Source organism: Heptranchias perlo, chromosome 18 (genome assembly GCF_035084215.1).
Source record: "Heptranchias perlo isolate sHepPer1 chromosome 18, sHepPer1.hap1, whole genome shotgun sequence".
Lineage (NCBI taxonomy): Eukaryota > Metazoa > Chordata > Chondrichthyes > Hexanchiformes > Hexanchidae > Heptranchias > Heptranchias perlo.
In genome coordinates this window covers 3,258,558-3,273,037 of record NC_090342.1, presented here as the reverse complement: position 1 = coordinate 3,273,037, position 14,480 = coordinate 3,258,558, and the positions used below count along the sequence as shown (strand labels likewise).

Here is a 14,480-nt window from a genome sequence, read left to right as displayed (position 1 = left end):
TTCTAGAAGCTCTTACAATCCGTTTTTATATTTCTTGCTAGTTTACTCTCATATTCTATTTTCTCCCTTTTTATCAATTTTTCGGTCATGCTTTGCTGGTTTCTAAAACTCTCCCAATCCTCAGGCTTACTACTCTTCTTGGCAACATTATAAGCCTCTTCTTTTAATCTAATACTATCCTTAACTTCTTTAGTTAGCCACGGATGGATCACTTTTCCTGTGAAGTTTTTATTTCTCAATGGAATGTATATTTGTTGAGAATCACCATTGCTTATCTACCATCATATCTTTTAATCTAATTTCCCAATCTATCTTAGCCAACTGGCTAAGCAGGTGTTCAGAGAGATTTGAGTGTCCTTGTACACGAAACACAGAAAATTAACATGCAGGTACAGCAAGCAATTAGGAAGGCAAATGGCTTATTGGCCTTTATTGCAAGTGGGTTGGAGTACAAGAGTAAGGAAGTCTTACTACAATTGTACAGGGCTTTGGTGAGACCTCGCCTGAAGTACTGTGTACAATTTTGGTCTCCTTACCTAAGGAAGCCTTAGAGGCGGTGCAACAAAGGTTCACTAGATTGATTGCTGGGATGAGAGGGTTGTCCTATGAGGAGAGATTGGGTAGAATGGGCCTATATCCTCTCGAGTTTAGAAGAATGAGAGGTATCTCATTGAAACATGTAAGATTTTATGAGGGTAGATGCTGAGAGGATGCTTCCCCTGGCTGCCGAGTCTATAACTAGGGTTCGTAGTCTCAGGATAAGGAATCGGCCATTTAGGACTGAGATGAGGAGGATTTTCTTCACTCAGAGGGTTGTGAATCTTTGGAATTCTCTACCCCAGAGGGCTGTGGATGCTCAGTCATTGAGTATATTCAAGACTGAGATCAATAGATTTTTGGACATTAAGTGAATCAAGGGATATGGGAATAGTACTGGAAAGTGGAGTTGAGGTCGAAGATCAGCCATGATCTGATTGAATGGTGGTGCAGGCTCGAGGGGCCGAATGGACTACTCCTGCTATTATTTCTTATGATCTTATGGTGTCAAATTTTGTTTGATAATCGCTCCTGTGAAGCGCCTGGGGAAAGGTTCTATATAAATGCGAGTTGTTGTTGTGTATATAATGTATACATGCCTATAAAATGTAAGTATAGATAAAATGTGTATGTACATAAAATGTATGGGCGGTGGAAGCAGATTCAACAATGACGTTCAAAAGGGAATTGGATAAATACTTGAAGGGAAAAAAATTACAGGGCAATGGGGAAAGAGCAAGGGGGAGTGGGACTAATGGGCTAGATCTTTCACAGGCACGATGGGCCGAATGGCCTCCTTCTGCGCTGTAACATACTGATATAAATAAATGTGTAACTACATAAAATGTATATATTTAATGTGTGCGCATATATATGAAAATAATGTGTGTATGTGCATAAAATATGTGTATATGTGAGGTGTGTATATGTGTAATGTGTGTATATGTGAGGTGTGTATATGTGTAATGTGTGTATATGTGAGGTGTGTATATGTGTATGTGTGAAGTGTGTATATGTGTAATGTGTAATGTGTGAGGTGTGTGTATATGTGAGGTGTGTATATATGTGAGGTGTGTATATGTGTATATGTGAGGTGTGTATATGTGTGAGGTGTGTATATGTGTGAGGTGTGTATATGTGTGAGGTGTGTGTATGTGTGAGGTGTGTATATATGTCAGGTGTGTATATGTGTATATATGTGAGGTGTGTATATGTGTGAGGTGTGTGTATGTGTGAGGTGTGTATATATGTCAGGTGTGTATATGTGTGAGGTGTGTATATGTGTGAGGTGTGTGTATGTGTGAGGTGTGTATATATGTCAGGTGTGTATATGTGTGAGGTGTGTATATGTGTGAGGTGTGTGTATGTGTGAGGTGTGTATATATGTGAGGTGTGTATATGTGTGAGGTGTGTGTATGTGTGAGGTGTGTATATATGTCAGGTGTGTATATGTGTATATGTGTGAGGTGTGTATATGTGTGAGGTGTGTATATATGTCAGGTGTGTATATGTGTATATGTGTGAGGATGTGTATATGTGTGAGGTGTGTATATGTGTGAGGTGTGTGTATGTTTAAGGTGTGTATATGTGTATATGTGTGAGGTGTGTATATGTGTGAGGTGTGTATATGTGTATATGTGTGAGGTGTGTGTATGTGTGAGGTGTGTATATATGTCAGGTGTGTATATGTGTGTATGTGTGAGGTGTGTATGTGTGAGGTGTGTGTATATGTGTATATGTGTGAGGTGTGTGTATGTGTGAGGTGTGTATATATGTCAGGTGTGTATATGTGTGTATGTGTGAGGTGTGTATGTGTGAGGTGTGTATATGTGTATATGTGTGAGGTGTGTATATGTGTGAGGTGTGTATATGTGTATATGTGTGAGGTGTGTGTATGTGTGAGGTGTGTATATATGTCAGGTGTGTGTATGTGTGAGGTGTGTGTGTGTGAGGTGTGTGTATGTGTGAGGTGTGTATATATGTCAGGTGTGTATATGTGTGTGTGTGTGAGGTGTGTGTGTGAGGTGTGTATATGTGTATGTGTGAGGTGTGTATATGTGTGAGGTGTGTGTATGTGTGAGGTGTGTATATATGTCAGGTGTGTATATGTGTGTATGTGTGAGGTGTGTGTGTGTGAGGTGTGTATATATGTCAGGTGTGTATATGTGTATGTGTGAGGTGTGTATATGTGTGTATGTGTGAGGTGTGTATATGTGTGTATGTGTGAGGTGTGTGTATGTGTGAGGTGTGTATATATGTCAGGTGTGTATATGTGTATGTGTGAGGTGTGTATGTGTGAGGTGTGTGTATGTGTGAGGTGTGTATATGTGTGTATGTGTGAGGTGTGTATATGTGTGTATGTGTGAGGTGTGTGTATGTGTGAGGTGTGTATATATGTCAGGTGTGTATATGTGTATGTGTGAGGTGTGTATGTGTGAGGTGTGTGTATGTGTGAGGTGTGTATATATGTCAGGTGTGTATATGTGTGTGTGTGAGGTGTGTGTGTGTGTGAGGTGTGTGTATGTGTGAGGTGTGTATATGTGTGTATGTGTGAGGTGTGTGTGTGTGTGAGGTGTGTGTATGTGTGAGGTGTGTGTATGTGTGAGGTGTGTGTATGTGTGTATATGTGTGAGGTGTGTATGTGTGAGGTGTGTGTATGTGTGAGGTGTGTATATGTGTGTGTGTGTGAGGTGTGTGTATGTGTGAGGTGTGTATATGTGTGTGTGTGTGAGGTGTGTGTATGTGTGAGGTGTGTATATGTGTGTGTGTGTGAGGTGTGTGTATGTGTGAGGTGTGTGTATGTGTGTGTGTGTGAGGTGTGTGTATATGTGTATGTGTGAGGTGTGTGTATGTGTGAGGTGTGTATATGTGTGTGTGAGGTGTGTATATGTGTGAGGTGTGTGTATATGTGTGTGTGTGAGGTGTGTGTATATGTGTATGTGTGAGGTGTGTGTATGTGTGAGGTGTGTATATGTGTGTGTGTGAGGTGTGTATATTTACATTGTGTGCACCGTTTAAAGATTGTGAATGAAGCTGCGCTGAGCCCCGCCCCCCCGTCTCGCTATTGGTTGTTTCGAATGGCGCTGCCTGCGGTGTGAATGGCGGTTTGAGAACTGTGGAGAAACCGGTCGGAGCAGAACAGGAGGGAGAGGGGAGGGGAGATAGTCCGGGACAGGACCGGACAGGACAGGACCCCGGACCCCGGGACAGCGCAGCGCAGCCCCCGCCGGCCCGGCCCGGCCCGAGGTGATACTTTGTTTCTTCACTCGGTTCCATTTGGATACAATGTTTCCGCATCAGGGCGAGGGGGCGGGGCCCGTCCCCCAGAGTGAGCCGGGGTCCAGGTCACCCCGAGTGAGCCGGGGTCCAGGTCACCCCGAGTGAGCCGGGGTCCAGGTCACCCCGAGTGAGCCGGGGTCCAGGTCACCCCGAGTGAGCCGGGGTCCAGGTCACCCCGAGTGAGCCGGGGTCCAGGTCACCCCGAGTGAGCCGGGGTCCAGGTCACCCCGAGTGAGCCGGGGTCCAGGTCACCCCGAGCCGGGGTCCAGGTCACCCCGAGCCGGGCTGTGTTGGGGTTCATATAACGATCGGTGTGTGTGTGGAGGGGGTAGAGAGTTGGAGTGAGGAGAGGGGTAGGGTAATAGGGAGAGGGGTGGATAGGGTCAGGAGGAGGGGTTATGGGGAGAGGGGTGGATCGGGTGGGGAGAAAGGGGTTTACGGGAGAGGGGTGGAAGGGGAGAGGGGTGGGGGGTTACAGGAAGAGGGGTAGAGGGGGGTTATGGGGATAGGGGTGCATGGAGTGGGTAGGGGGTTATTGGGTGGGTGGGGGTTACGGGGAGAGGGGTGGGTGGGGGTTACGGGGAGAGGGGTGGGTATGGGGTGGGTGGGGGGTTATGGGGTCGGTAGGGGGTTTAGGGGGTGGGTATGGGGTGGGTGGGGGGTTATGGGGTCGGTAGGGGGTTATGGAGTGGGTAGGGGGTTACAGGGAGAGGGGTGGGTGAGGGGTTATGGAGTGGGTGGGGGGTTGGTGGGGTGGGGAGAGGGCTAATGGACTGGGTGCTGGAAAGTGGGATTAGAATGGGCACCTGGTTGTTCTTTGAGCCGGCGCGGACACGATGGGCCGAATGGCCCCCTTCTGTGCTGTATCTTTTCTATGGTACTAGGGGCAGAGGGGGGTTACGGGGAGAGGGGGGGTATTATGGGGTGGGGAGGGGGGGTTACCCAGATTGGCAACTTCAGGCCCTACTCTGAACTGCTTCCATTGGTGAAGTGAACTTGCAGAGAAGGTGCTATTGGTCCATTATGATGTCGGTCAGGAAGTGTGGGGCTAGCTCAGATTTTGGAGCAATGATTCGAAATGGAGAGGTGTCACTGGCCTGGGAGATTAAAGCCACATTCCCACAATATGCCCCAGAACCTCAACACCCACATTTATCGAGCAACTTTAAACCTGACAAGCTGTCGCCGGTCGCTTTGCAGGTGGGGGCTCGTCCCCAGGAAAAGTGGGTGGGGGTATTGGGGAGGTGGACGGGAATGGATAAAGGGCTCCATGTTAAGGAGGCTTTCGAAAGTGCGGTGAGATGTAGCAAGACGGAGAGGTTTAGGGAGCTATCAGTCGTGGGTCAGTGAGCAGCACTCTCGCCTCTGAGTCAGAAGGCCGTGGGTTCGAGTCCCACTCCAGAGACTTGAGCACATAATCCAGGCTGACACTCCCGGTGCAGTACTGAGGGAGTGCTGCACTGTCGGAGGTGCCGTCATTTGGATGAGACATTAAACCGAGGCCCCGTCTGCCCCCTCAGGTGAATGTAAAAGATCCCACGGCCACTATTTCGAAGAAGAGCAGGGGGAGTTCTCCCTGGTGTCCTGGCCAATATTTATCCCTCAACCAACATCACTAAAACAGATTGTCTGGTCACAGTGTCTGTCCATAAACTGTCTGCTGTGTTTCCTACATTACAACCAGTGACTACACTTCAAAAAGTACCTCATTGGCTGTAAAGCGCTTTGGGATGTCCTGAGGTTGTGAAAGGCGCTATAGAAATGCAAAGCTTTCTTTTTATCAGAGTAGGGGTGAGATGGTTCAGCTCCAGGCACCAACATTGAGGAGGGGGGGGGGTGGGTGGGGAAAGACACAGTAGACCACAGCTGGGAGAGCGGAGGGTACAAGAAGTGACGTGAGGCTGGAGGGGATTGCAGAGATCAGGAGGGGCGAGGCGGGGGACTTGTCGATGAGAAGACGGATTTGCAAAGTTGAAATGCTGAGGTGAGGGAAGCTGATGGAGGTCAGTGAGGTGATAGGTGAGCATCGGGTGAGATGCAGGTGACAGGTTCTGTCAAGCATTGTGTATCAAATACGCATTAAAACTTTGCATTTCCCAGCCAGTTCCAACCTCGTCAGTGCAATTACACTTACACTGAAAGCAATGAGTTTAATAAAACTGTCCAAATATTTTGCATAATTTATATCTAGTAACCTCAGTCATACTGTAAATATATATTCTTGTGGGTTTTTTTGTTATACTGACAATATATCTGAATTTTGTATAGGCAGAATACAAGCCTATTGCCCAGGGGCTAATTCTGAAATTTATGTTATTGCAGTGATTTCCATAATGGTTGTTTAAAGCTCCATCTATTATAATTTTGAAATAACGCATTGAATTCAAACCTTGGGCACCTCATGAATCAGCTGCTCGCACTCGAAATATGAAATGTCCATTTGCACTCTCACCGCTGTGATTTAGTTGGCTGGGACCTCCTATTACGATTTATAGTAAGATCTTAAAATGTGATGGGATGAGATGGCGCAGTGGGTCGTCTATGGCGGTGGAATGAAACTAAATTGACAATCTTACTCACCGGGCAAAGGATGAGGGGTACAGAAATGGGGGCAAGTCTTATCCTGTCTTTCGGATGAGACGTTAAACCGAGGCCCCGTCTGCCCTCTTGGGTGGATGTGAAAGGTCCCATTTTGGAGAAGAGAAGGGGAGTTCTCCCCAATGTCCTGAACCAATATTTATCCTTCAACAAGCATCACTTAAATAGATTATCTGGTCATTATCTCATTGCTGTTTGTGGGATCTTGCTGTGCACAAATTGGCTGCTGCGTTTCCTACGTTACGAAAGCGACTACACTTCAAAAAGTACTTCATTGGCTCTGTAACATCGCCCGTCTCCGTCCCTGCCTCAGCCCATCTGCTGCTGAAACCCTCATCCATGCCTTTGTTACCTCCAGACTCGACTATTCCAATGTTCTCTTGTCTGGCCTCCCACTTTGCACCCTCTGTAAACTAGAGTTCATCCAAAACTCTGCTGTCCGTATCCTAACTCGCACCAAGTCCCTTTCTCCCATCACCTCTGTGCTCGCTGACTCTCGTTCCATGAACGCCTCGATTTTAAAATTCTCATCTTTGTTTTCAAATCCCTCCATGGCCTCACCCCTCCCTATCTCTATAACCTCCTCCACCCTATAACCCTCCGAGATTTCTGCTCTCCTCCAATTCTTGGCTCTTGCGCAGCCCCGATTTTAATCGCTCCTCCATTGGCGGCCGTGCCTTCGGCCGCCTACGCCCTAAGCTCTGGAATTCCCTCCCTAAACCTCTTCGCCTCTCTCCCCTCCTTTAAGACACTCCTTAAAACCTACCTCATTGACCAAGCTTTTAGTCACCTGTCCTAATATCTCATTATGTGGCTCGGTGTCAAATTTTGTTTGATAATCGCTCCTGTGAAGCGCCTTGGGACGTTTTACTACGTTAAGGACTCTGTATAAATGCAAGTTGCTGTTGTAAACTGCTTTGGGAGGTCATGAAAGGCGCTATATAAATACAAGTCTTTCTTTCTTGTTCATTTGCATCCCACAGTGCAAAACAGCACATTCTGGAATTTGTTTTTGATTTGATGAACATTTTATGCTTACCAATTTCTCAAACATATAGCTTCAGTATTAAGCAATCTTGGATACAGTAAAGGACGTTAGGTTCAATGGAAATCTGGTCTCTGGCAATTCCTGCTCCACAGCAAACTAAACTGATGAGTTTAGCAAAAGCACTTGCCAAGAAACTTGGCCTATGGACATGCAATTGTCAAGTCACACCCACAGCTCGATGGAGCAAGATCTGATCAAATAACATGCAGTGCTAGGAATACCTTTAGAGCAAGTTCAAAGGGCACTAAGTCAATCGCTCTCTCAATATACTCGAGCACTGAGAGCACCGACTCGCTTTCGGGATCTACAGAGGCGTCAGTCACGGCTCAGTGGGTAACACACCCACCTCTGAGTCAGAAGGTCGTGGGTTCGAGCCCCACTCCAGAGACTTGAGCACAAAATCCGGGCCGACACTCCCAGTGCAGAACTGAGGGAGTGCTGCACTGTCAGCGGTGCCGTATTTCGGAAGAGACGTTAAACCGAGGCCCTGTCTGCCCCCTCAGGTGAACGTAAAAGATCCCATGGCCGCTATTTCGAAGAAGAGCAGGGGAGTTCTCCCTGGTGTCCTGGGCCAACGTTTATCCCTCAACCAACAACACTTAAATAGATGATCTGGGCATTTACCTCATTGCTGTTTGTGGGATCTTGCTGTGCACAAATTGGTTGCTGCCCTTCCCTACATTCCAACGGTGACTACAGTTTGAAAGCACTTCATTGGCTGCGAAGAGTCCTTTGGACTGGCACCTTCAATGTTGCCACCGTTGTTGAATCAAAGAGCCGTGCCTCACTCAACATCTCTCTCCCCAATGATTATACCACGGGGCGAATTCTTGTCTTCAGTGCACGGGTGGTAACCTTGCAGAACGAATCGCCACCACCCCCCCCCATTCTAGAACCTATCGTTCTATTGACATCAATGGAACAAAAACCGGACGGGTTCTAGAACGAGCGGGCGACCCGTTCTGCCAGATTACCGCCCGAGAACATTTACCCCCATCCTCTTTGACCAAGCTTCTGGTCACCTGTCCTAATTATCTCCTTATGTGGCTCGGTGTCAAACTTTGTTTGATTACGCCCCTGTGAAGCGCCTTGGGACGGTTCACTACGTAAAAGGCGCTATATGAATGCAAGTTGCTGTTGTGAAATGAAATGTATTATTCTGCTGCTAATCTGTACGCGTGTCCCTTTAAGGCTACAGACCGTCATTTGAGAATAGAACATTGGGGTGAGCTCATTCGAAGGTTGCTATTCGAACCCTGGCTTTGTTTTTTTTGGAAAGTCTGGAGAGTTTTTCTGTGCAGTGCAAATGGTGGCCTTTGTTAAATACTTTTTAAAAAAAAGTGTTATGCTGTGTTACACGTTGTGGGGGACTGTAAATGGTGATGTGCCAGGCAGTCAAGTTTGTATTAATAGGGTATGCTGTACACCGTAACACTCACTAAATAAAACATCGTATCATATATCGCAGTCAAATTCACGTGATACAATAGCATTACAGTTCTGGTCACTTTTCAACCATGCTATCTGTTACCTTGACAATGGTCGCCAACAGAACAAAATGAAATAAGATCATCCCTGTGAAAAGTGTGTGTGTGTGTGTGTGTGTGTGTGTGTGTGACCCAGGTTGTGCACGTTTCGAGGGTCTAATGGTGATGAGATGATCAACTACTTGTGCTCTGCTGTTTGTGGCATCTAAACAGTTTGATGTAAATTCCTTTATCCCCTGAGTGCATTATGTTGAACAAAGTTAGCAGCAGCAATTCCTATTATAGTGCTACCGACAAATAAAAGCCACCTGCAAGTTATCTCTTTTCTAATTAGTTTAGGGAAAACATGAAAAGCTGAGGTGGAATTGCAAATGTAAATATAAAGAACAGGTTGGCTGAAGTTTAATACACGAGATTGTATTCCAGTAAATGTGCCTTCACATTGAGTTTTGTGTAAACAACAACAGCAACTTGCAATCATAGAGCATCTTTTTAACGTCGAGAAATGTCCCAAGGCGCTTTACAGGAGCAAAAATCAAACAAAAATGGACACCGAGCCAAAGTAGGAGATATTAGGGTGGGTGACTAGAAGCTTGGTCAAAGAGGTGGGTTTTAAGGAGCTTCTAAAAGGAGAGAGAGAGAGAGAGAGAGAGAGAGAGGCAGGAGAAGTTTAGGGAGAGAATTCCAGAGCTTAGGGCCTGGGCAGCAGAAGGCACGGTCACCATTGGCGGAGCGAAGGAATTGGGGGGGCGGGTATGAGCAAGAGGCCAGAATTGGAGGAACGCAGAGATCTCAGAGGGTTGTAGGGCTAGAGGAGGTTACAGAGGTAGGGAGGGGGGAGGTCATGGAGGGATTTGAACATGAGGATGAGAATATAATACTGAAACCAAAGCAAAAGAAAATTCAGACTTCAGTTAATCAGTAGAAAATATTTTGTACCTTAAATTTATCTTCAGACATACAAATTTTCTTCTAAACTTGTGTTTTTTTTTGTACACTTTTTAGACTATTCTCCTTTTTACAACCGGTAATAAATTATGTTTTTAAAAAAAGTAAAGGTCAAGGGTGGTTCCAAGAACTCCAGGGAACCTTGGATGTCAGGGGATATACGAGAATGGATTAGGAAAAAAAGGAGGGCTTTTGGCAGATACAAAAGGCTAAAGACGGAGGAAGCCCTAGAGGAGTACAAAAAGTGCAGGGGGATACTTAAAAAAGAAATTAGGAGATCAAGGAGGGGCCATGAAATAACACTGGCGAGCAAAATAAAGGAAAATCCTAAGATGTTTTATAAGTATATTAGGGGTAAGAGGATGACTAGGGAAAAAATAGGGCCCATTAGGGACAAAAATGGCAATCTGTGTGTGGAGCCGGCAGATGTAGGAGGGGTTCTAAATGAATTTTTTGCATCTGTTTTCACTATGGAGAAGGACGATGTAGACATAGAAATACGGCAGGGGGACTGTGATATACTCGAACATATTAACATCGAGCGGGAGGAGGTATTGGCGGTTTTAGCAGGCCTAAAAATGGATAAATCCCCAGGCCCGGACGAAATGTATCCCAGGCTACTGTGTGAGGCAAAGGAGGAGATTGCGGGGGCTCTGACACATATATTCAGAACCTCTCTGGCCACAGGGGATGTGCCAGAGGACTGGAGAACCGCTAATGTAATACCATTATTCAAGAAGGGGAGTAGGGAAAAACCGGGGAACTACAGGCCAGTGAGCCTAACATCAGTGGTAGGAAAATTATTGGAAAAAATTCTGAAGGACAAAATTAGTCTCCACTTGGAGAAGCAAGGATTAATCAGGGATAGTCAACATGGCTTTGTCAAGGGAAGATCATGTCTGACTAATTTGATTGAATTTTTTGAGGGGGTGACTAGGCGTGTGGATGAGGGTAACGCAGTGGATGTGGTATACATGGATTTCAGTAAGGCCTTCGATAAAGTCCCCCACAGGAGACTGGTCAAGAAGGTACGAGCCCATGGAATCCAGGGTGCCTTGGCACTTTGGATACAAAACTGGCTTAGTGGCAGAAGGCAGAGGGTGATGGCCGAAGGTTGTTTTTGTGACTGGAAGCCTGTGGCCAGTGGGGTACCACAGGGATCGGTGCTGGGTCCCTTGCTGTTTGTGGTCTACATTAATGACTTGGATATGAATTTAAAAGGTATGATCAGTAAGTTCGCTGATGATACAAAGATTGGCAGGGTGGTAAATAGCGAGGAGGATAGCCTCAGTCTGCAGGACGATATAGATGGGTTGGTCAGATGGGCGGAACAGTGGCAAATGGAATTTAACCCGGAAAAGTGCGAGGTGATGCACTTTGGAGGGACTAACAAGGCAAGGGAATACACAATGAATGGGAGGACCCTAGGCAAGACAGAGGGTCAGAGGGATCTTGGTGTGCAAGTTCACAGATCCCTGAAGGCGGCGGAACAGGTAGATAAGGTGGTAAAGAAGGCATATGGGATACTTGCCTTTATTAGCCGAGGCATAGAATATAAGAGCAAGGAGGTTATGATGGAGCTGTATAAAACACTGGTTAGGCCACAGCTGGAGTACTGTGTGCAGTTCTGGTCGCCACACTACAGGAAGGATGTGATCGCTTTGGAGAGGGTGCAGAGGAGATTCACCAGGATGTTACCAGGGCTGGAGCGCTTCAGCTATGAAGAGAGACTGGGAAGATTGGGTTTGTTTTCCTTGGAGCAGAGGAGGCTGAGGGGGGACATGATTGAGGTGTACAAAATTATGAGGGGCACAGATAGGATGGATACTAAGGAGCTTTTTCCCTTCATTGAGGGTTCTATAACAAGGGGACATAGATTCAAGCTAAAAGGCGGGAGGTTTAGAGGGGATTTGAGAAAGAACTTTTTCACCCAGAGGGTGGTTGGAGTCTGGAACTCACTGTCTGAAAGGGTTGTGGAGGCAGGAACCCTCACAACATTCAAGAAGCATTTGGATGAGCACTTGAAATGCCATAGCATACAAGGCTACGGACCAAATGCTGGAATATGGGATTAGAGTAGACAGGGCTGATGGCCGGCGCGGACACGATGGGCCGAAGGGCCTCTATCCGTGCTGTATAACTCTATGACTCTATGACTCTAACTAGGACGTTCCACTGGGTTACTCACAGCAGGAATGAGTCACGTTTAGTAGTGGGCAGAACAATGAATTTGTTTGTAATCCAACCACTCCCAATCCACTCCCAATTAACTCCATGAAGAACAGCTCTGTTTCTCTTTAAAAGCTATATGCTGCAAGCAACACTAACAAAAATAAGTATACACTGTCGTAATTATTACAAGGTGTCTGTTGCGTCTCAGTGGGTAGCATTCTCTCTCACCTCTGAGTCAGGAGGTTGTGGGTTAAAGTCCCCACTCGGGGGACTCGAACACAAAATCTAGGCTGACAGTCCCAGTGCAGTACTGAGGGAGTGCTGCATTGTCGGAGGTGCCGTCTTTCAGATGAGACGTTAAACCGAGGCCCCGCCTGCCTCCTCGGGTGGGATGTAAAAGTTCCCAAGGCACAATGAAGAAGTGCAGGAGTTCTCCCCGGTGTCCTGGACCAATATCTATCCCTCGTCCAACATCACTAAAACAGATTATCTGATTATTATCTCATTGCTGTTTGTGGGATCTTGCTGTGCACAATTTGGCTGTCGCATTTCCTAAATTACAACAGTGACTACGCTTCAAAAGTACTTCATTGGATGTAATGCACTTTGGGATGTCCTAAAGTTGTGGAAGGTGCTGAATAAATACAAGTTTGTTCTTAGCAATTTACACCTCTCAGTCAAAGTAGAGTTGTGCATCGAAACACTGGGTGTACACAAAGGTGGGAAGTAATTACGGGTTGTTCCAGGATGAAATAATTGATACCATTATAAAAGGGTGCGGTGATAGTGTTTCTGCAGTACAGATTGCTAATTAAAAGACAAAACGTTGCATAATGTGTTAGATGCTTGTCTCAGAGGCTCTTTGAATACTGGAATGGTATTTTTTTAAACTTACAGTTCAGTCACTTTGCAATCCTTCAGCTGGTTATGGTTTGTTACAAATACACAGTGCTGTGTCTTGCTATTCATGTGAACTCTTGCATTTGTGGATATCTAAGTTTATTGTGGTGAGTGAGGTGCTGTGCACCTTTTACAATATCAGTTCATGTTTTCGTGTAATTTAAACACACCAGAATCTAACTTTCATTTGCTATTTTAATGCATTTCAGTGACTAGCACTTCCTTGTTGACTGAGAGATATTGGGATGTGTTTTTTTTTGTGGTGAAATATTGCAGGGCGCTGTTGGAGTTCTCCGTGTGGGGGATGTGCGGTAGTATGTGTCAGCCGAGGCGCAGTGGGTAGCACACTCTCTCCTCCTGAGTCAGAAGGTCGTGGGTTCGAGCCCCACTCCAGAGACTTGAGCACATAATCCAGGCTGACACTCCCAGTGCAGTACTGAGGGAGTGCTGCACTGTCAGCAGTGCCGTATTTCAGAAGAGACGTTAAACCGAGGCCCTGTCTGCCCCCTCAGGTGAATGTAAAAGATCCCACAGCACTATTCGAAGACGAGCAGGGCAGTTCTTCCAGGGTCCTGGGGGCACGATTGACAGAGTTGAATATTGTAGGTTGTGTGGTTGGACTGATAGCCTGAATATTTGCTCCATTATCTTTGGGTGCCAGAGAGACAGAGCACAGAGCTTGTATGGTTTACCCCGGGATGATCAAAGGGGTTGGGTTGAGCGGAGCGATGTATTGGGGCAAGTTGGAAGTGGGAAAGGAAATGGGCTTGACCAGCTGAATGTTCCACACTTAATATTCTTGTACTTACCTCTGCCTAAACCAGTCATCAAGGGATGTCATATTGGGGAATGTAATCTTCCCGCTGTAAGGTAGAAGTAGATTCACAGTAAGATTTCCTCTCGACGTCAAACACTATTTAAATCCAAGCCTACAATCGCCGCTGTCAGAATGACTGTTTTCAAAGCGTGCGTGTTGTCTTGCTGGATTCAGTCCAAGGACTCTGAGATGCCCAGACTGTGTGTGAACACACGTAGTGTTTAGAATTTGAGACAATTAGTAAGTGAGATAATAAAAACAACTATGTTGCTTGAGGTTTCTTGCTTTGACTCAAACTCTTGACGATTGATGTCTTTCTCTCATTCCATGTTGCAAATACGTTGACTTAAACCCATTTTAGAATCTGGGTCTGAGGCGATTTATAAAACTGATTATGTCCTGTAAAGCTAAATTGTTCCTGTCAAGTTCCTCCGTCATTTACATTTGACGACAAAAAATTATTCCAAAAATTAATCAGCGTTTATTTTAATGTGAAGATTATTTTGACTGTTGAGAAGTATTTTTATACTCAAATCAATAAGATGGGAGAACAAGAGATCCCAACACACATTTCTGGGGTCACACCAACAGATACATCTTGTAGTCTGGAAGAAGAGCAGGGGGAGTTCTCCCCGGTGTCCTGGGCCAATATTTATCCCTCAACCAACATCATAAAAAAAACAGATGATCTGGT

General features: G+C 45.9%; 1 protein-coding gene across 1 annotated transcript in view; it reads left to right on the top strand.

The window, feature by feature from the left end:
- The first annotated feature begins 3,687 nt into the window (after positions 1-3,687).
- The window catches only part of gas2l3 (growth arrest-specific 2 like 3), a 43,827-nt gene continuing 33,034 nt past the window's right edge, over positions 3,688-14,480 (top strand). The window contains exon 1 of the mRNA XM_067999221.1: positions 3,688-3,783. The gene's annotated coding sequence lies outside the window, so the exon portion shown is untranslated. The remainder of the gene's footprint in view (positions 3,784-14,480) is intronic.